The 21235-nt window shown below is 40.0% G+C and overlaps 1 long non-coding RNA gene across 1 annotated transcript in view; it reads left to right on the forward strand.

Annotated features, from left to right (window-relative positions):
* Nucleotides 1-4460: 4460 nt before the first annotated feature.
* The window catches only part of LOC116586950, a 101768-nt gene continuing 84993 nt past the window's right edge, over nucleotides 4461-21235 (forward strand). The window contains exon 1 of the long non-coding RNA XR_004284220.1: nucleotides 4461-5018. This is a non-coding gene — a long non-coding RNA (uncharacterized LOC116586950). The remainder of the gene's footprint in view (nucleotides 5019-21235) is intronic.

Genomic DNA, 21235 nt, shown 5'->3' on the forward strand with positions numbered 1-21235 from the left:
TTTTCTTTTCACAGTAGTTCTAGCAAGATGGAAATAAATGAGAAACCAGGACACCAGATGAAAAAAAATTAATGAAGTTTAACTGTATCCTCTTTTGCTGTATGATTCTTAAAGCTTAAGTTTAGCCTTCAGAAGTCGAATTTGAAGATTAGGGAAACAACTATTTTATTTTCTTAATTTGGAAAACTGGAACACAGTGGTTCAGTTGCCCTCACATTCTTCCAGGAATCCATACTGCAAAAGGAAATGAAGAATTTTCATGACATGTAGACCATTTTTGTTCTAAAAATTATTTTCTATTCTCCCTTGCAGTTTTTACCTCAATCCTTATTTCTCTGCACTGGAAGACCGGGGTTCAATTCTTGAGAATTGTTGTTAAATCCTTTTTGGAAGTTTAAACTAGTATAAGAGCTGCCTAAGTAATCAGTCTGTTTTAGCTAAATATTTGCCTACTCTTTTGAGTAAACATCCCCAAGGTGGGAACCTCTTTAAAAGCTAAGGCTGGGGGCACCTGGGTGGCTCAGTGGATTAAGGCCTCTGTCTTCTGCTCGGGTCATGGTCCCAGGGTCCTGGGATGGAGCCCCACAGCGGGCTCTCCACTCAGTGGGGAGTCTGTTTCCTTCTCTCTCTGCCTGCCTCTCTGCCTATTTGTGATCTCTGTCTGTCAAATGAATAAATAAATCTTAAAAAAAAAAAATAAATAAAAGCTAAGGCTGCTTGGAGGCTACCAACCACATTTCCTTTGACTAATGTGAATCCTCCTGGAAACAAAGGGGTGGGTAAGGAAGAGGTAATTCCTGCGAAGAATCCCATTCCAGGAATGGGATATTCCTGCTAATTCCAGTGGGATTAATCAGATCTGGCCTGGATCCCTTCTTAAACCTAATCTGGCCAGATCTTAAAGCACCTACATTCATGTAGCACATCTGTGCAAATTGTGTTTGCTGTCCATTTTCCCTGGCAGGCCATGTGGATACTAAAAACAGTGAAAAAGGCATCTTTCTGGTGCAAATAACACAGTGCTTTTGGATACAGTTGTCTTCCATGTGTTCCCTGATTTGGTCCAGTGGATGACAAGTGTGGCATTAATCTGAGCTTGGGCATGAGGAGAGGTCCACAGTTGTGGTTGTGGCCCTCCAAGGACTGCCCTCCTTTTTAAGTGGTATATTTCAAATGCGTGGTCCCCAATTATTACCACTTTCCGATGATGAATTTCAGGCTGAGTCTAGTGCCTGGAGTTCGCCCATGACAGTGCTAAAGTCCTGCCCACTGTGCTAAAGTCCCCGGCATCTTCTTGTGGAGATAAATTAACTGTGGTGGAGGCCAGTTGCCTCCAACTGACTCCTTTAGGTTGCTTCCTTCCCCAGAGGTTTTACTCCTCAAAGTGTTGGTTTTCTACCCTTTTTATTTTCCCCTTCTTTGCTCTCAAGTATTTCTACAGCACTCCCATTGTGGATAGGCCAATAGGCAAAGAAAGGATTGATTACTTATTGTTGCCCATTTTGAAGATCTAGGTGGAGAGGGAAAGCCTTACTAGTTCAGGAGTCTCTTTTGTTGGAAGGCAGACATTCTGATTATACTTGAGTTTCTTGTCACACTCTCACCAGTCTCTCTGAGGCATCAGTCTAGGCCAGTCGGAAGGAGGAACCTGTGACTTGAGAGAATACGTGGATGTGTATTCTGCTTACTGAACCCCTGCAAAAGAAGTTCAGAGCTCTTAATTGGGGAGCAGAGGGCGAAATGAAGTAAGATTGCCATCTGTTGGAATTCAAGCCAAAAATTAGTCTCTGGCCTGGCCTACTTCTTGACCTCCTACTTAATAGGTGTAGATCACAAAGCATGCTAAAGTGCTGAGTTGAAACTCTGCTGTAGTTTAAGAAGGTCTGAAGATATGAAAGTCTGAGGCAGGTCACTTCCTTGAAAGCAAAGAAATTAGATGGGCAGCTAATTTTATTGGAAAACTTTATTTTATTTTACTTTTAAGAGCCACAGTGTTTGGTTTAACAAGAAATGAGATTAGATTGTTCACATAGGAAAGCAATTTTAAATACGATTTTCTGATGTCAAGTTATTTTGAGTGTCTCTTTTCCTATAATAGATTATATATGATAAAGAGCTATAAAATTTACCTAAAGCATTTTTGCAGAAAGATTCATTCATGGACTCTAATAGAAGAACAGCAAGTACATTTTGAGGTCATCTAATGTGAGGGCTGAGCATCAACTATGGATTTTTTTTTTCTCTCAATTGCGAATTAGTATAAGGTATCAATTGTTAAGAAATTTTTAAAAAATGTTGAAATTTTAGTAGCTGAGATACTTCTCAAAATTGCCTTCCTGTGTTAATGATTTGACTTCATCTCAATCTTATTACACTAGTGCTGCAGTGTTTTTAAAAGAACACTGGCAGTGCATTGTCTAAAGTGCAAGTCACTCTAAACTGTGTTTAATTTTGACTTTTTAAAAAAATGATTGTATTTTTTAAGTAATTTCTGTACCCTATGTGGGGCTTGAATTCAAAACCCCAAAATCAAGAGTTTCATGCTCTACAGACTGAGCCAGCCAGGTGCTCCTAATTTAAACTTTGTTAGCGGTTAGTTCTTACCTGAGTATTCTACCTATGGAATAGATGATTGTTTGCAGCCAAACAAACTATAAAAAGAATTATTTAGTTTTGTCTTCCTTTTCCTGGCTTGCATCTCATCTTTTGTTTTGTGTCCCAAATTGAACACTTAAAAAAAAAATCTCTTCTCCCCCAAAGAAACAAAATGTATTTACCTCTTAAGGAGGAAGCTATATGCTAGATAAGGTTTTTACCTGGACACCCATAATTTTGGAGATCTCGTTTGCAGACTCCTTTAGTTTCTTACATGCTGTATGGTCACCTGAACTTGAAGGCGTGGTGCTAAAAATACCCATTTTATGAAGCGTCCGAGAATCCTAGGTTGTCAGAGAAAGTCCAGGGATCTCTTTTTGGCTCAGGACTGTTCAACTTTTAACCCCAAAGCAGGTCTTTTAGCCTTTGCCAAAGGTGAGTCTGAACAGAAGAAAGATTTAAAAATGTATTTCAAAAAATTCAGTTATTTGTATTTTTCATTGATTTTCCCTTGATTTTTTTAAAAATTTATTTATTTGACAGACAGAGATCACAAGTAGGCAGAGAGAGAGGGAGAGAGGGAAGCAGGCTCCCTGCTGAGCAGAGATCCCGATGCGGGGCTTAATCCCAGGACCCTGGGATCATGACTGGAGCCGAAAGCAGAGGCTTTAACCCACTGAGCCACCCAGGCACCCCTTCCCTTGATGTTTTTAAGGGTTAGTTTATTCTCTTAAGACCTAGAATATGTTTTTGCACTGACTTTTTCTCCCCTGCATCTGTCTTTCTCTACACTCAATGTGGGGCTCGCACTCACGACCCCAAGATCCAGAGTCAGCTTTTTCTCCAATTGAGCCATCCAGGCACCCCCACAATCCCACTGTGTGTTTCTAAGATGAGATCTATACAAGACAGTTAGAGGGTTGCATCTGCTGTTTTACTGATTTGCACAAACACCGCTTGTAGAGAAAGAGGCCTGAGAGCTGTAGCTTTAGAAAAGCTGTATTTGGGGCGCCTGGGTGGCTCAGTGTGTTAAAGCCTCTGCCTTAGGCTCAAGTCATGATCCCAGGGTCCTGGGATCGAGCCCCACATTGGGCTCTCTGCTCAGCGGGGAGCCTGCTTCCTCTCTCTCTGCCTGCCTCTCTGCCTACCTGTGATCTCTGTCTGTCAAAAAAATAAATAAAATCTTTATTTTAAAAAAGCTGTATTTATCAGAAATTCCTATTTCAGGAATTTTTCAGTTTTTCCCAAGTAATCCCCTGCACTACTGTGTGGTGGTTTGTGGAGCTCTTGTTTATTTCTAGAAATCTGAGGGAATCATTTATCTTACAGAGCCAGTATCAGCTCTATAATCCGTGAGCTAATGTGTTAATTGTAGTGGCATTTTAAACCTTGGGCAAATGCTAACATCTCATTTCCCCCTTCCATCCATAATAATGATAATAGCTTTCCTATAATTCAAATGAAGGCTCACTGTTGAGAGCTTTCTTTTGCACACTCCTCCCTGCTCTGCAACAATGGGTCCCCATTAGGCCTCCGAGAATAGCAGCACCTGTTGAGCCTTAAATCCACAAACCCTGCTATCTAAGACAACCAGGATTCTAGACACCTTCTGAAAGAAGCCAAGCAGATCTTCCCTCTTTCTTTTTCTCCTCACCCTTTCCATTTCCCTATCAACAATATCAATAAGTAGCACTTATTAAGCATTTACCAGGTACCACGCAGTGTACACAGTGTTTTGGGTGAAATTTTTTTTGCCCTATGTAAAAATTAGGATACTTCTTCTTTTTCTTTTTTCTTTTTTCTTTTTTAAGATTTTATTTTTAAGTAATCTGTACACCCAATGTGGAGCTCATACTCACAGCCCCGAGATCCGGTTGAATGCTCCACTGACTGAGCCAGCCAGGCGCCCCTATTTTTCAATGTCACAGAGCTCATGAGTGCTGTGACAGAGAGTACAAGTTATTGAGCACTGAATTACAGAGTCTTTTTCCCCAATATTGAGCAGGGGCCCACTCCTAAGCACCTCAGCCCCTCCCTGAAACAAAAAAACAAACAAGTAAAAAGGCTACCACATTTTAATAAAGGATACAGGTAAAACTTCTCTGAACAATAATGGTATGATCAGTCTACACACCTGCCATGCCTGTTCCCCTAGGAAGCGGGTACAAAAAGCAGGAAGTAGAAAATTCAGTGTTTCTGATTTGAGTTCCATTTTCCATTGTATATGGAGTAGGTTACCACTTCTGCAACTAGCAAGGGGATCAATAACAATTTCTATGACATTTAAATGACCGACTACTTCCTTATAAAGCTCTGGCTTCCTCTCTTCCCAGACAGTGCCCAAATCAACTTTCCTGCTTAGGTTGAACTTACAGTGGAGAGTGGTGTCCGTAAGCTGCAAAAGCATTGATTGAGTATCAAGTGTAAGCCATATGTTATACTCAGCCCTGTATATTTATCTTCAGTGAGCATCTGGTGAACCTCCAAGGGAGTTGGCATTATTGCCCTTGCAGCTCCATCAGGATGTAAAGTCAGTAAGAAAATCTGCATTCATTTGGTCTCCTTTTTTATAGGAGATGGTGTGGGAATGGGTATAATCAAGAAAGATTAGCATAAACTCAGGAATGGGGGTGTGGGGGGGAGAAATAGATCATCTATCCCTTTTTGTCTTCCTAGATTCATTACAGACATTGCTAATCAATCGCATCACTCTTTCCTTTAAGGGCCCACCACCAGTTTACTAGCAATGGCACAAGAAATGAAACTCATTTGCCATGCTCGATCTAGCATGCAATTTGTAGAGTTGGCTTTAAGAGACCCTAATAGATGGTGGTTTTGTAAACCTGTGATGATACATGTGTGTGGTCCTTTTTGCCTAGATTATGGAAGGGCTATGAAGGTCTTTTATCAGGATTTTTTGCTTTGGAGAGCAAACTTTGTATGAAGAGAATGTGAAATGGGTATAGAAAGAGAGAGATCATGATCACTAAATATGTAACTAGAAAAAAAACCTCACACAGGATAGAGGATCCTGCAAAACAGTTCACCTAATAGGTACTTCAAGAATATCTGGGATGTATCTAGTAGTGTAATAAATGACTTTATGCAAAATAACCACATTTGCAAGTCAGGGAGTAGCGGAACACAAACTGAAGAGGCAGGAAGAGATTGTGCTTGGGTCAAACTGGCATTTAAGTCTGAATGCTTTCAGCTCTAACTGGATAAATCTTCCAGGACCTCAAATAGAATTTTGGGAGCCAAGTAGGGAGTAAATGATGGGGGCGGGGAGGGGGAAGATGACTTAAAACCTAACTTTACTTTATTCAGTAGATACTATGATGTCTAAAAGAACACAAAAATGAGTATTTGGAAAACTGAATTGCTTAAAACCTCTAACAAAGAAGTTTGCTAAAATAATAGAGCCCTTTGGGGGATATTTCCTTAAAGGATCAAACATTTATTAATTATATCTATTTTCTCTTTTGCTGTTGTGTATTTTAACAGTTCTCACTTATATAAAGAATATATATTTTAAATTTTATTTATAGTAATCAAACTCTTGTTTATCTCCCTTATCAAAAGGGTAAAATGCTATTTGTTTCTTCATTATGAATGTAGTGCAGTGTACAATTTTAGAACTAGAGAGAGGAGAAAACACCATTTTTAGTCTCAGTTTTTACCTACCTTAAGTTCCACAGGATTAAGCTTATTCAGACTGATTATGTTACAGCACATCAGTGTTAAATGTGTGCACTTGCAGGAGCTGAATCATTTTCCTAAATTTTGCCGACCTCCAGTGTTTGGTGAGGAACCTCAGAAAAATTCAGCTTTCTAGCTGATATTTCTGAGCAAGAGAACAGAACATATTCTATAGAATAAAAATTCACTTGAGGGCCACTTGGGTGGCTCAGTCAGTTAAGCATCCAACTCTTGCTTTTGGCTCAGGTCATGATTTCAGGATCAGGGATGGAGCCCCAGGTAGGGCTTATCCGCTCAGCGGGGAGTCTGCTTGTTTCCTCTCCTGATGCCCCTCCCCCTGCTCCTGCATGCTTGTGTGCAGGGGCACTCTGTATTTCTCAAATAAATAAATCTTAAAAAAATTCACCTGATAAGTTGATAACCTCTGTAGGGTATGGAGAAAGAATATATTGAAACTTCGGTTAATGGGAAATTATATTTAAGAGTAATAGACTCAAAATGGTTCGTGAATTGGTGTATGGTTAGATGAAGAAACACTGTCTTAACACATCAGCATTCTTCTCTATTAACTTAATACTCAACTTCATTAACATGAATCCTGAAGAGAGGGTATTAGCATTTTGTTTGCTTTGAGTCGTCGTTCTTAATTTTATTTCAAAGTGCAGTTGAAAGAAATACTCATGCACTTTGGCTTTAAAGCATCCGTTGAAAACAAAAAGCAGAATCAAACCTACAAGTACAGAGAACAAACTGATGGTTTGTTCCGAGGGAAGGAGGTAGGGGGATGGGCAAAACGGGTGAAGGGCAGTGGGAGATCCAGGCTTCCCGTTACAGAATAAAAGACAAGGCAGAGGGAAGATGGTCAATGAAATTGCCGCAGCAGGCATGGTGACAGATGGCGGCTACACTTGTGAGCAGAGCGTGACGTGTAGAGAAGCTGCATCACTGTGTTGTACGCCTGAAGCTAACGTAACACTGTCAACTACACTCAGATAAAAAATATTTTAAAAAGCGTTAGCTTAGTAACTGGGGTATTTTCTCCCTGACAACACCACCACTTAAAGATAAGAAGGCCTAAAGAAGACAAAATGTCAGTGTTTTCTATCAATGCATTTGAAGGGGGGAGTGTGGGAAAAAGGAATGGGGGTAGAAAGGAAGGGAAGGACCAAGAGAGAGAAAGGAAGGGAGGGGCGTCTGGGTGGCTCAGTGGGTTAACGCCTCTGCCTTTGGCTCCGGTCCTGGGATCGAGCCCCGCATCAGGCTCTCTGCTCAGCAGGGAGCCTGCTTCCCCTCCTCTCCCTGCCTGTCTTTCTGCCTACTTGTGATCTCTCTCTGTCAAATCGATAAATAAAATATTAAAAAAAAAAAAAGAAAGGGATAAAAAAGAAAATGACTGGCTGGTAAGTCAGGTACACATTTTCTCAGAGTCACACCCATAGATCAAATCTGATGTTGTGGGCACCTTGCTCTTGAAGTTCCATCTACAAGCTCCGAAGGCAACAAATACGAACCTGAATGGAAAGCCTGTGTGTCACTCACTACTATCAATAATGTAGAAGATTTGGATAACTTGTTAGAAGTTATTTATATTCTTTTAGAAGGCCCATTATCATTGCAGGTGTTTCGGGACAAGCTGAGCTACCTTTCCTGAGAGATCAACCCTTTGAGAATGACAAAAGGAAATATTAATGTTTTCCTACCTCTTCATTTTTACCACTATAAAAGTATTTTGATTATGTTAATAGGGGATAAGTGTATATTATTATTTATAATATCTATTTGTATAATTTGTGGCCTCAAAAAGAAAAACTAACTTTTTGACAATTAATACTGCATAGAGCCTGCTTTCAATAACCATCCTGTCTAGAAGAAAGGCTTTCATGGTCAGATACATTTTGGAGATGCTGTACTCTATTCCCTTGTTAGAAAGTCTTGTTGTATATCGTTATAAAAGGTCCTGGGATGTCTGACAATTGAAAAAATTCAAAACTGTTTAATTTTGTTTTAGTCACCTTCCCCCGGGCTTATGTGATCATGCATTCTTTCATCAGTAACACCTGTTAACATGATACAATTTAGAATTCCTTGGAATTCACTCAGGGGATCTTTCCTAATATGCAAAGGATAATTTATTATTTGGGGGAGTGATTGAGAGACAAACATCATAATTGCAGTAGATACATTTTTCTTTTTATGTGTTAGGAAAATGCATAGGTCATTCATGATTTTATGGATACTGTTACTTAGACTGACCCTAAGTTGTCTATGTGAAAAATGAGTAGATTTAAAGAAAATATATAGTGAATAATGTAGAAATAACATACAGATAGGGCAAAATCATAAGGGTGGTAGGTGGTGAGTATCTGAAGATTGGGGATTAAAAATAGGCTGCAGTAACTTGAATATATATATTCAGACTCATCATCAGAAAACACGGGGAAGAAGGATAGTAGCTCTCTGCTTCTGGCTTAAAATAATTTTGTGACCTGGGAAGAGAAGCTTGTTCTGGATGAACCTCAGTTTCCTTATCTGTAAACAGGGAGAGCTGGATTGGAGAATATCTGTGGTTGACTTCCACTCAACAACATTGATGTGAATGGTAAGTGGTAGAGGCAGTCTGATCTGCTAAGTCCCCTCTGGCCCTCTGGAACTCAAGAAAGCTCGTTTATTTTTGGGTAGCAAAAGAATTATGATCCTGCAACTATCTGTACCAGGAAAACAGTGGCCAAATGTTGCACTGACCACACCTTGGTGAACGTTGGCTGGGCTGGCACGCTCCTGCTTTGGTTCCTGGGTGGCAGTGAAGCAGAACACTTCATTCTTTGACGTGCTTTTCTCTGGGATCTCTTTACATCCTTTCCTCAAAGTAGCTGAGCCAGGTTCCTGGATTTGAGCTCTTTGTGTGAATGGAGCTTCTGGCAGTTCTAGCTTCAGGGAATTCTCTGACCTGTGGAGGAGACTGTCTGGAGAACAAGGCTTACTTTCTTTGGTTAGAAGGTTACACCTCTCCTCCCTCCCCTGCGGTTTTTTGTTATCTGGAGAATCAGCATGTATATAACGTAATATTTAGTCTAGCAGTCTGGTCTTATTTTAAAATTTCAAAACTATGACTTTCTTTTGTTAGATTTATCCCTAGGGATCCTTGGCTTTGTTTTGATTTTTTTGTTTGTGTTTTTAATGATTCTTGATTTATGAATGGGATCCTGTGATCTATTACATTTCTAATGGCTGATTGTTTGGGCAATATAATAGCATGGTTATGTACAAATACAAACTCTGTTAGGCTCTGTCACTTGCTAGCTGTGTGACTTTATGTAAGTTTCTTAACCTGTCTCTTCCTTTGGGTGTTTTAAGTCTTTAAAATCAGGACAAAAAAATAAATTAAATCAGGGTAATAATACTAATCTCCCTCAGAATTAAATAGTAAATACATTTAAAAAGCACTTAGTACAGTACCTGATAAATAGCCCTCAGAAATTGTTAGCTGTTATTATTACAGTTGATGTCTAGGACAATTTTTTTTTAAGAAAGAGCATGAGTGGAGGAAGGGGAGGGAAACAGGGAGAAGGGGAGAAGGGGAGAGAATCCTAAGCGGGCTCCACCTCCCCTCCCGTCCCTCACCACCCCCCCCAACAGTGGGGCTCGATCTTATGACTCTGAATCAAGACTCTTAACCGACTGAGCCATCCTGGTGCCCCTAGAACAATTTTTGGTCAGATTACTGAATAGTTCCTCATGTCAGTTGATTGTCTTGGAAGTTCTAGGTATGTAATTACATCACATGAAAAGAATATCAGTTTGAATATATTTTCCTTCTCCGTTTTTCTAGAGGAATTTTTTACGGGGATCTTTAGCACAATGTCAGATAGTAGTTGAAATGATTTCTGTGTCTTTGTACTGACGATTCCAGCTTTGTTTTGCAGAATCTATCTACTATAATTTATAATCAATTTTATGTCCCCCTTTTTTAAAAAGACTTTTTATTTGTTTATTTGACAGAGAGAGAGAGGGAGATCACAAGTAGGCAGAGAGGCAGGCAGAGGGAGAGGGAGAAGCAGGTTCTCTGCCAAGCAGAGAGCCCAATGCAGGGCTAGATCCCAGGACCCTGAGACCATGACCTGAGCCAAAGGCAGAGGCTTAACCCACTGAGCCACCCAGGCTCCCCTATGTCCTTTTTTTAACTTACCATTATGACATGAGCATTTTTCATGTTAATAAACTTTTGGTAAACATTATTTGTTCTAGATTATATAAAAAATTATGTATTACAAGATATAGCATATATAAATATACTAAAATATAAAATTATGTTTAGTTTAAATAATGGTGATAATAATAGGAACATCTGTGTATATACCAAGCTTAAATAGAATATTAGGAAGCCCTTAGGAGCTCTTTATGCCTTTCCTCATTTGCATCAAGAATTTTTAATCCATTATTTCCTTAATTTCCTTTTTCATTTTACCACCAATATATAAATATTGCCAAATAGATGTATTATAGTTTATTTAATAGTTCCCCTATTGTGATTATTTATATGGGTTTATATTTTGGATGTTGGGAGTTGAGATTTCTCATATTGAAGATTCTTTCCTTGGGATAGATTCTAAGACATGGAATTACTAGGTCAATGGGTGTATGATTATTTAAAAACCTTTGGCCAAATATTGATTGTCAAATTGCTTTCCCAAAGGCCTACATCTATTTATATTCCCCCAAAACAGTATATATAAGAATGACCATTAAAGTTCAACAGCCATCAGCACTGAAGGGTAATAACTTGAAAGGCAAGAAATAATCATGTTTTTATAAAACTCCTAAAAAGGTTTTATTTTTTTAAATGTTGATTAATTCTTTTTGAAGGATTCTCTGTATATAGAAATGTTCACATCTCACAATTGTTTAGCTTGATGAATTTACACGAAGAGAACACAACTTTGTAACTAACACCTAAATCAAGAAATATATCTATGCCCAGGTATCTTTGGGCTCACTTCCAGTTTAAATTTAAAGACCTTTTTGTGTGCTAGAACCTTTGAAGAGAGAAAATTGACCTTTCTCTGACCGATTTAGTTATAAGAGCCAGCACTAAGTTTTTCCATTATGAAGGAGGGAAGATTTATAAAGATTTATAAAGATTTATATGAAGGTCTATATGTGTTTAACGCTGTTACTGTCCTTATAAAGTGAAATAGTGATTTTTTTTTAAAGATTTTATTTATTTATTTGACAGAGAGAGATCACAAGCAGGCAGAGAGTTAGGCAGAGAGAGAAGGGGAAGCAGGCTCCCCACTGAGCAGAGAGCCCGATGCGGGGCTCGATCCCAGGACACTGAGAACATGACCCGAGCCAAAGGCAGCAGCTCAATCCACTGAGCCACACAGGCGCCCCTGAAATAGTGAATTTATAATTCTGACCAAATATCTCTCTTTTGAAGTGGCTTTATGTCATTCAAACAAGCTATCAAACAAGATAACTTTGCAATTACTCAATTATGCAAGCCCTCATAGTGTAGCCTGTAATGCAGATACTTAAGTTATAGTGTCTATAAAGATGGATTAGACACAGATTCCTGGGGCCCAGCTAAGACTCACTGAATCAGCATTTGCATTTTTATGAGCACGTGGCTGGTGCTGATGCACACAGTGGCCCCTGGACCACATTTCAGTAATATTTCTCTAGAGGGTAAATACCACTTTTGAAGAAAGACATTGTGCAAATGTTGGTAATTGAAGCAGTTACCTAAGGCAACCCTTCTACATTGCATGACCTTAGGTGTTTTTTTTTTTTTTTTTTTAAAGATCTTATTTATTTATTTGACAGACAGAAATCACAAGTAGGCAGAGAGGCAGGCAGAGAGGCAGGCAGAGGGGGGGGAAGCAGACTCCCTGATGAGCAGAGAACCCGATGAGGGGCTTCATCCCGGGACCCTGAGATCATGACCTGAGCCAAAAGGCAGAGGCTTTAACCCACTGAGCTACCCAGGCGCCCCATGACCTTGGTTTTTAAAACATGTAATAATATAGGGGTGCCTGGGTGGCTCCATCGGTTAAGTGTCTGACTTTGGCTCTGGTCATGGTCTTGGAGTCCTGAGATGAAGCCCCTCGTTGGGCTTCCCACTTAGTGTAGAGTTTGCTTGTCTTTTTTCCTCTGTCCTTCCCTCTGCTTGTGTACACTATTTCTCTCTCAAATAGAGAAACTTTCCCATTTTCTGAAAAATGGAAATGTTTTTCAGAAAAACAAAAACATGTAGTAAAATTTTTTTTCATCCTTCTATCCTTTCTAGGCTTTCCTTCTGTGGACCTAGACACATGGTGTTTAACATAGGGGTGGTGCAGTTTGTGTAACCGGAACAGGAAACATCTAGCTGGAGACACACCCCTTGATTGCAAAATCTCTGAAACTGACCTGGTAGAATGGATCTAGCTTTTCAAAGGGTCACCCTTAGCTTATTTATCTTGGCTATCTTATGGGTATATGATCTGTGTTATTGTGGTAGCTAGGTGAAACAGTGTAACTTCAGGTTTTACCTGACTGTACATATAGCAATAAAACGGAAACAAACAATTGACTTGCTCCCTCCCAAATGTCTTCTATTTAACCTAAGTTTACCTCTTTGGTGCTGCAGCTTTGCAAGTGGATCATTTTATAAAAATGTTGATAATTCAAATATTTAGTCAAAAGAGTAGTTTAGAAAATTATCCCTCTGTTTCTTCTCTCTAGACATTGAAGAACACTAAAGTTCATATGTTTTTGCAGAGTCATTTTAGGAAAAGCAGAGTGCTGGGGCGCCTGGATGTCAGTTGGTTGGGCATCCAACTCTTGGTTTCAGGTCAGGTCATGATCTCAGGGTTCTGGGATCAAGACCAAATGAGGCTCTGGGTTTGGTGTGAAGTTGGCTTGTCCTTCTCCCTCTGCTTCTCCCCCTCCCCCTGTTCATGTCCTCTCTCTCCATCTATCTCTAAAGTGAATAAATAAAATCTTGAAAAGAAGAAAAAGCAGAGTGCTTACTAAGTAGTCAGATACTAGGTGATAATTCATAGAAAAATTTTATGGGGTTTGGCTTTTGCTTTCAATTATAATTTTTTTTTTAAGATTTTACTTATTTATTCATGAGAGATGGGGTGAGTTGGGGCAGAGGGAGAAGCAGAAGTCCTAATGCGGCACTCCATCCCAGGACCCTGTGATCAGACGCTCAACTGACTGAGCCACCCAGGCTTCCTGCTTTCAGTGACGTTAATTAGAGATATTGCTTGTTCTGCTAGACTTGGTGGATTAAAGTCATGTTGATTCTGATCCCTCAATATTGCTTGAATCCAACCTACTTCTCTCCACCTCCACCACTGCCCTGGGCTGATGCACCTGTTTCTCCTTTGTGGTCTGCAGCCAGGGCTACTAACTGGTTCCCCTTATATTCTTGCCCCCTTCCAGTCAGTTTTCCACCTTACTATCAGAGTGGCCTTTTTTAATAAAATTAATTGGATCATGTCGTTCTTTTACTTAAAATCCTTCAGAGGATTTCCTTCAGTGCAAAGTCCTTATCATGGCCCACAAATTCTTTCACCGTCTGCTTCTGGGCTCCCTTTTCCAACTCAACTCAGTACCATCTATCTCTTGCTCATTACACTCAAGTTGTTCTTTTTTTAAAAAAATTATTTTATTAACATATAACGTATTATTTGCCCCAGGGGTACAGGGTACACAGGTACCCTGTGAATCATTAGGCTTACACATTTCACAGCACTCATCTTAGCACATACCCTCCCCAATGTCCATAATCCAACCACCCTTTCCCTATCCCCCAGCAACCCTCAGTTTGTTTTGTGAGATTCAAGATGTTTTTTAACTCCTGAAAACCCTTTCTTATCTCAAGGCCCTCATGCAGGCTGTTCCCTCTGCCTGGAAGTCTCTTCCTAAAGTTTTCATCTGGCTAACTCCTGCCTGTCTTCCATCTGTGTTCAAATGCCACATCCTTAGTGAGATCCTCCAAGTCTAGATTATGTCTCTCTAGTGTTTCTCATCATGTATTCTTTTTCTCTCAGTAACTTATCACAATTTGTAAATATAAACACATGTGTTTGTTTTTCTCACTAGTATGTTTTGAGGGAATAATTTAAGGCTATGTTGTTCCTCATTGTATCCCTAGTGCCTAGCACAGCGCCCGATCCTGAATAAATACAAGTAAAGATTTGTAGTTACCCCATGTGTAAGTTATCTCCTGCTTTGTAACAAATGAAGGCACAAATTTAGACGTTTACTTAAAACAACAAAGAGTTCATATGTTTTGTTGAGCCAGGAATTTAAAAATTTAACTATTTTTTCTATTTTTCTGTGGATTATTAAGGCTATTGGCAGAAGGCCTCCAATACATGCCTATAGAGTCTATAGAGCTGTTGGAATGTTCCTCAGACATGGCAGCTGGCTTCTTCTAAAGCAATGACCCCAAAAACAAAGAGAACTTTGGTAGTCACATATGGTCAGTTTCACTACATCCTACTTGTTAAAAGAAAGTCGCCAAGTAAAGGTCATACGTAAGGGGAAAGGAAATTGGCTCCATCTTTTGAAGGGAGAGGTGTTAGAGAACAGGAGGGCATTTTTGGAAGAACGGGGTCGGGGGGCCCTTTTGGAAACCACCACAGTTTTTCCTCTCGCCACAAATTACTTATATTGCCTCCATATGCAAAATATACTAAACTCCTCCTACTATTCCCTAAGAATTGTATCCATTTAAATTATGAGCTTGAAATGCGGGATGTTAGCTTCAACATCAGGTCCAAGAGTGGAGAGACAAGTTCCTGGTGTAGACCCTTAAGTATAGCTCCTTTAATACCATTCCTCTTGATCTTAAGGCTTAAGAACTGAAGAGACAAGTTATCTACCACCCACAGCGAGTGTGGTACAGTGGTGGGATGGGCCTAGCATAACCACTGTAGACAGTTCTGTCAAAAAGGAGGCATACAGCTTGTGTACTGCAGTCCATGGTCTATGGCAATTGTGAAATCCAGCTGTGCACAGGTGAACAGTTAATTAGGAATCAAGGCTGGGAAATAATGCTGTAAGGCTCTTTGTTCTTATTTTTAAGTTCTGAGCCACTCCCCCCCCCCCCCCCCCATGAAAGGTATGTGTTAGCAGTTGAGCAGTCTTTTGAAGCTAACTTCCTCCTTGTAGAAGTTAGGGGGTGTAAAGTCCTCTTGTCACTTGTATTCATTCTATCTCCATCTAAGCTGGTCGTGTCTATGTTAATGTGATGTATGTAAAAATGTAAGTGTTTATAAGACACAGAAATAATATGGAGGAAGAGATTAATTCTGCTGTGGGCAGGGAGGACTGGGAAGGCTCCAAGACAGATGATGTTTAAGCAGCATTTTCAAGAATGAGTAGAAATCCATTAGGAAGACCACACAGAGAGGAACAACCTGAACATAGGGAAGAACATGTAGAGGAGAACCACTGGACTGAAATTGTTATGTATGTACAGGGACTTATGTGGAACTTGTTATTGATAGGACATATGGTATGCAAGACTTGTATTATATTCTGTAACTCAGTATTTCTCAAAATGTGGTCTACCAGCCTCTCACATCCAAATCATTTGGGCACTTATTAAAAATGCAAGTTCCTGAATTCTACTCTGGACTTAGTGGAGTCATATCAGACTCTTGACCCTCTCGAGGAGGAACTCAAGGACTCTTGAGTTTTAAGGTTAGATGCCCTAAGGGTGTTAGAAGCTTCTCAGTAGGTTCTAAACATGATTTGAAATGTAGATAATATTGCTCTGGAAGCTGTGCAGAGGGTGGTAAGATGGTCAAAAAGGGAGAAAAGTATGGAAGCTTGTGCTGATGGTTCTGTAAGAGAAAATGGAAGGCCTGTGGAGATGAAAAAAGGAAAATTACGAGTTTTAAAGATAATGAAGATAACACAGACAAAGGAGATTGATACAGTGAGGTTTTTACATATACATGTATAGATAAATAAAACTTACAGTGCATTACATGTGTGAAGCTCTGTGGGATCTCAGGAGGCAGAAAATAACACTTGTAGTCAGAAATGAGATGGAGAACAGTGGGAGTGATACTTGAACTGGGACTTCACATACGAATAGGAGTTCACAAAACAAATAAGGGAAGTTATACGTAGAAAAGAGCATGCATAAAGCTAAGTGAGGATCTGATACGCTTTGGAATAATAAGACGTTGGGTTAGCTTTGAATATAGTTGCTTAAGAGAGAGTGGTAGGATATGAGGCAGAAAGGAGAAGTTAAGATCTCATCAGAGAGTAGCTAGCTGCTCACCAGCCGGTTTCTTCCTCTTCCTGAGCACACAAATTTCCTTCTTGCAGTTAGGTGAGGTCATGTGATAGAGTTCTCACGGTTACAATGTGTGGGGAAGTGATTTGCACCATTCTGGGTCTGGCCCTTGAAAGTATCCTAAGAGCTGAGCTAGTCTCCATCACTATAGATATTTGTGGCAACCTCAGAAGCCACTTGCAGGAGATAACAAAGCCACAAGATGGAGAACACCTGGGTTCTTGAATCACCTTTTGGAGCATAGGGGCCTGCAGATAAGAAACACCCATTTTGGATTCAGTATAAGTAAGAAAAGTAAGAAACAGGCTCCTTGGGTTTGAGCAATGGCATATGCTTGCTATGCAAAAGAGTTTGGACATTCTCTCATAGGTGAAGAGTCATTTCCAATAGGGAGTGATGTGATCTGGTTTGTCTTTAGGGGAAAATCACTTTCAATATTTAGTAATGAGAAGCCTTGGGGTAATGTGAGGGTCTTCCACAAATGTTCAATAGCTGTCTAGTGAATGTGGGAATGAGTTTCTCTAGGGCTGGGTTGTAGACCAAACACTAAATGCATACATGAAAGTTATAGGGGGAAAGGTTGACTAGCGTGAGGTTTCCTCAGTGAGGTACTTCTCCCTGAAGAGAGGGCCAGAGGGAGCTGGGGGAATTCTGTTCAAGTTTTTGGTGGGGGACTGAAATAGAATACCTTTAAGATGTTTTCAGTTTGGGGAGCCAATGACCCAAAGTGATTATTTCGGTCTGAATTAACAGACATGTGCATGTGTGTCCCACGTGAGCCATGCAATTAGTCTCTTCTCTGTTTGTACCATTACACCTACATTTATATTATCTAGGCATTGAATTTGAATTCTGTGTTTCACTTTATGTATAAAGCCACAGTCACCCTTTCCATATATATAAGCTTGAACCTGCAAACACAATTTAGCAGCTATGAAATTTGCATTAACTCCCCATCTGTTTATTAATATTACTTTCTCTTTCCTCAGTGTCATTTCCAGCAAGTGTTAAATAGGCTGAGCTATCACCCAATTATGAGAATGAATGCGGAGACTTCAAAGACACACACATGCACACGCAGATAATTCTCATGAAAAATAACCTATAAATTATTTCTTTTTAGGAGTGCCTGGGTGGCTCAGTTGATTAGGTGTCCAACTTTCAACTTCAGCTCAAGTCATGATCTCAGGGTCGTGGGATTGAGCCCCATGTTGGGCTCCACACTTAGTGGGGAGTCTGCTTCCTCCTTCGCCCTCTGCCCCTCCCCCACTTACACACATGCACACAAGCTTGTTCTCTTTTAAATAAATAAATGGATCTTTAAAAAAATATATTTCTTTTTAAAAAGATACAGAACTTTTCTTCTTCCTGAGACCTGTCTTGATTTCTTTTAGTTTCTGGTTCTATGTTAATTTACATAACTGCCTAAAATATTGTCAGAGATCATGAAAGAAACAGACAAGATTGTAACATAGCAGTCTTTTGATTCCAGATTACATAGCTCTTGAACATGAAAAAGGTGATTGACGTGGTGTATCTATGACATCCTACATATTTCCTGGGATCTGGCTGGCCATCTTGGCTTTAAGAAGACTGAACTTGGTAATGTATGGCTGGGAATCGTTGGGAAAGTTTATTAGCTCTGTTTTAATTAAACTGGTACAGTGCAGTAGGAGCAAGGATATCACTGCCCCTTTGTTACTCTTGGCGATCCTCCAATTTCTCTTCTGTGATAAATTACCCACCCTTTGGCCTCTGATCATCCACCAGGGAAACAGGTTATTGCTTTGTGGAGCAGAGGGGGAAGTATATTATCATTTAATTTTCAACGACAAGGGTTGACATGTTGTGTTAGGAACAAATAACTGTTAACAGTTACTAATCTCATGTTTAAGCAATTCCAGGATTCTTTTATTAGGACTTTATGGAAGCCTTTCTATAAAGGTTGTTATTCTTCTCTGGGTGGTAGGTACCCAGCTTATTAAGCCATGACTGGGTCATGTCTCTAGAAATGAAGGAGTTATCTTTTCTGGCAGGGAATGAGACCTTTCCCAGAGAGGTCTATAGAATAGGCTGTAGAGTATTGCAAACCTGTTTTTAAAAAGGTTGTTCCAGGGGCACCTGGGTGGCTCAGTGGGTTAAGCCTCTACCTTCGGCTCAGGTCGTGATCTCGGGGTACTGGGATCAAGCCCTGCATCAGGCTCTTTGCTTGACGGGGAGCCTGCTTCCCCCTCTCTCTCTCTCTGCCTGGTCTCTGCCCACTTGTGATCTCTCTCTCTGTCGAATAAATAAATAAAATCTTTTAAAAAAATAAATAAAAAATAAAAAGGTTGTTCCGTTGGGGCGCCTGGGTGGTGCAGCGGTTAGATATCTGACTCTTGCTTTCAGCTTGGGTCGTGATCTCAGGGTCATGGTATTGAGCCCTGAGTCAGGCTCCCTGCTCAGTGTGGATTCTGCTTGGGATTCTCTCTCCCTCTGCCCCTCGTGCCCCCCCTCCACCCTACTCTTTCTCTCAAATAAATAAATCTTAAAAAAAAAAAAAATATGTCGCTCCATTTAAAGCAAGAGTTTTGGGTGCCTGGGTGGCTCAGTGGGTTAAGCCGCTGCCTTCAGCTCAGGTCATGATCTCAGGGTCCCGGGATCGAGTCCCGCATCAGGCTCTCTGCTCAGCGGGGAGCCTGCTTCCTCCTCTCTCTCTCTTTCTGCCTGCCTCTCTGCCTACTTGTGATCTCTCTCTGTCAAATAAATAAATAAAATCTTAAAGCAAGAGTTTTACATACCAAATAATTGACGGTGAGTATTTTTTTGGAGAAGGATTTGGTGGCTAGTCAGCATATAGGGGAAGCTTCCATTTTTAACTTTATATACACTCATATTGTTTGATTTTTTAAAAACATAATGGATGTTGGGATGTCTGTTGGTTAAGGGGCTGTCTTTGGCTCAGATCATGATCCCAGGCTTCTGGGATTGAGCCCCATGTGTGAGCCTGCTTCTCCTTCTGCTTACCCTCTCCCTGCTTTTGCTCTCTCTTTCTCCGTCAAATAAATAGATAAAATCTTTAAAAAACAAAAACATAATTGAGGTTAATTGCATTTGTAAGAAAGAACGATCAGGACAAAAACTAGTAGCTCTCAAATGCATTTAATTTTGGAGAGAGACTGACTACTGTATCGGCCTTGCTAAAAATAAAACAACTTGTCAGCATGTCTGCACGTGCCTCAGAAATGATCCTCTCTCCAGAGCTATAGCTTATATTTTAAAATTAGGCACAGGTGAATGAAGAACAGGAGAGGGAATTTAACATGGAGGGGAAGGCAGACTTGAGGTAATAGGGACACGCCAGAATTCTTGAAGCACCACTCTAAGGAGCTGGTTTGATGGGAAGAAAGTAAGCCCTTCCGTGGGTGTATCAGTCTGCTAGGTTGCCCTACAAAACACCACAGACTTGGCGGGGCTTAACCAGCAGAAATTATTTTCTCCCACTTCTGAGGCTGGAAGCTTAAGATAAAGATGCTGGTGGGTTCAGTTCCTGGTTGAGGGCCCTCTTCCTGGCTTGCAGATGGCCTCCTTCTCGCGGTTGTCCACACATGGTCTTTCCTCTGTGTGCACACATCCTGGTATGGCCTAATTTCCTTTTATAAAAAAAAAACCCAAGCAGATTAGATGAGACATACCTCAGAGGCCTCTTTCAGCTTGATTATCTCTCCGAAGGCCTTATCTCCAAATACAGTCACACTCTGAGGTTTAGATTTTAACATGTGAATGGGGGGAACATACCATTCAGTCTGTAACAATGGATATGTTTTCCATCCACGGTTTTTTATTCTTTTTATTTTTCTATTTATTTTTATGTATATATATTTTATATATATATATATGTTTTGTATATTTATTTACTTATTTTTTATTCTTACGGATTTCAGTGAGAATGAGTTGGGAATGAAAATGACTATAAATATGCAGACCAGACTCGGGGCGCCTGGGTGGCTCAGTGGGTTAAGCCTCTGCCTTCGGCTCAGGTCATGATCTCAGGGTCCTGGGATCCAGCCCCACATTGGGCTCTCTGCTTGGCGGGGAGCCTGCTTCCCCTCTCTCTCTGCCTGCCTCTCTGCCTACTTGTGGCAAATAAATAAATAAATAAATAATCTTGAAAAAAAAAAAAAGCAGACTCAAAGTAACCACAGTTTACTAAAGAATAAGAGATGATCACTAGCTATTGTGCAAAATGAAATTAAAACAATACCAAACTGAAACTTAAGCAAAGATGTGCTACACATTTAATGCATGAAGAATAACCAAGAAATTGTACATTTACAGAGGAAGGTGGCAGTTCTGTTGTTTGTGTGGCTTATGTTGAAAATCTTGCTACTATTAGAGTCAAGGGATTTATGCTACCTTATTGTATTTTAAAGAAAAGCAGACATGGCAAGAAAGTGTAAACATTAAACTCACTGAAGCTTTTATAGAATGTTATTCAGTAACAAAGGAAATATTTACCTGGTATCCAATTTAAAATCCTTTTAAAAGCATAATCAAGGTATTTTAATCAGAGTATGTATTTAGTAAAATGTTTGATATCAAACATTTGATATGTTTGACTTTAGAGTATGTATTTATTAAAATGTTTGATATTCC

The sequence above is a fragment of the Mustela erminea genome, chromosome 3, assembly GCF_009829155.1.
Source record: "Mustela erminea isolate mMusErm1 chromosome 3, mMusErm1.Pri, whole genome shotgun sequence".
In the NCBI taxonomy this organism is placed as follows: Eukaryota; Metazoa; Chordata; class Mammalia; order Carnivora; family Mustelidae; genus Mustela; species Mustela erminea.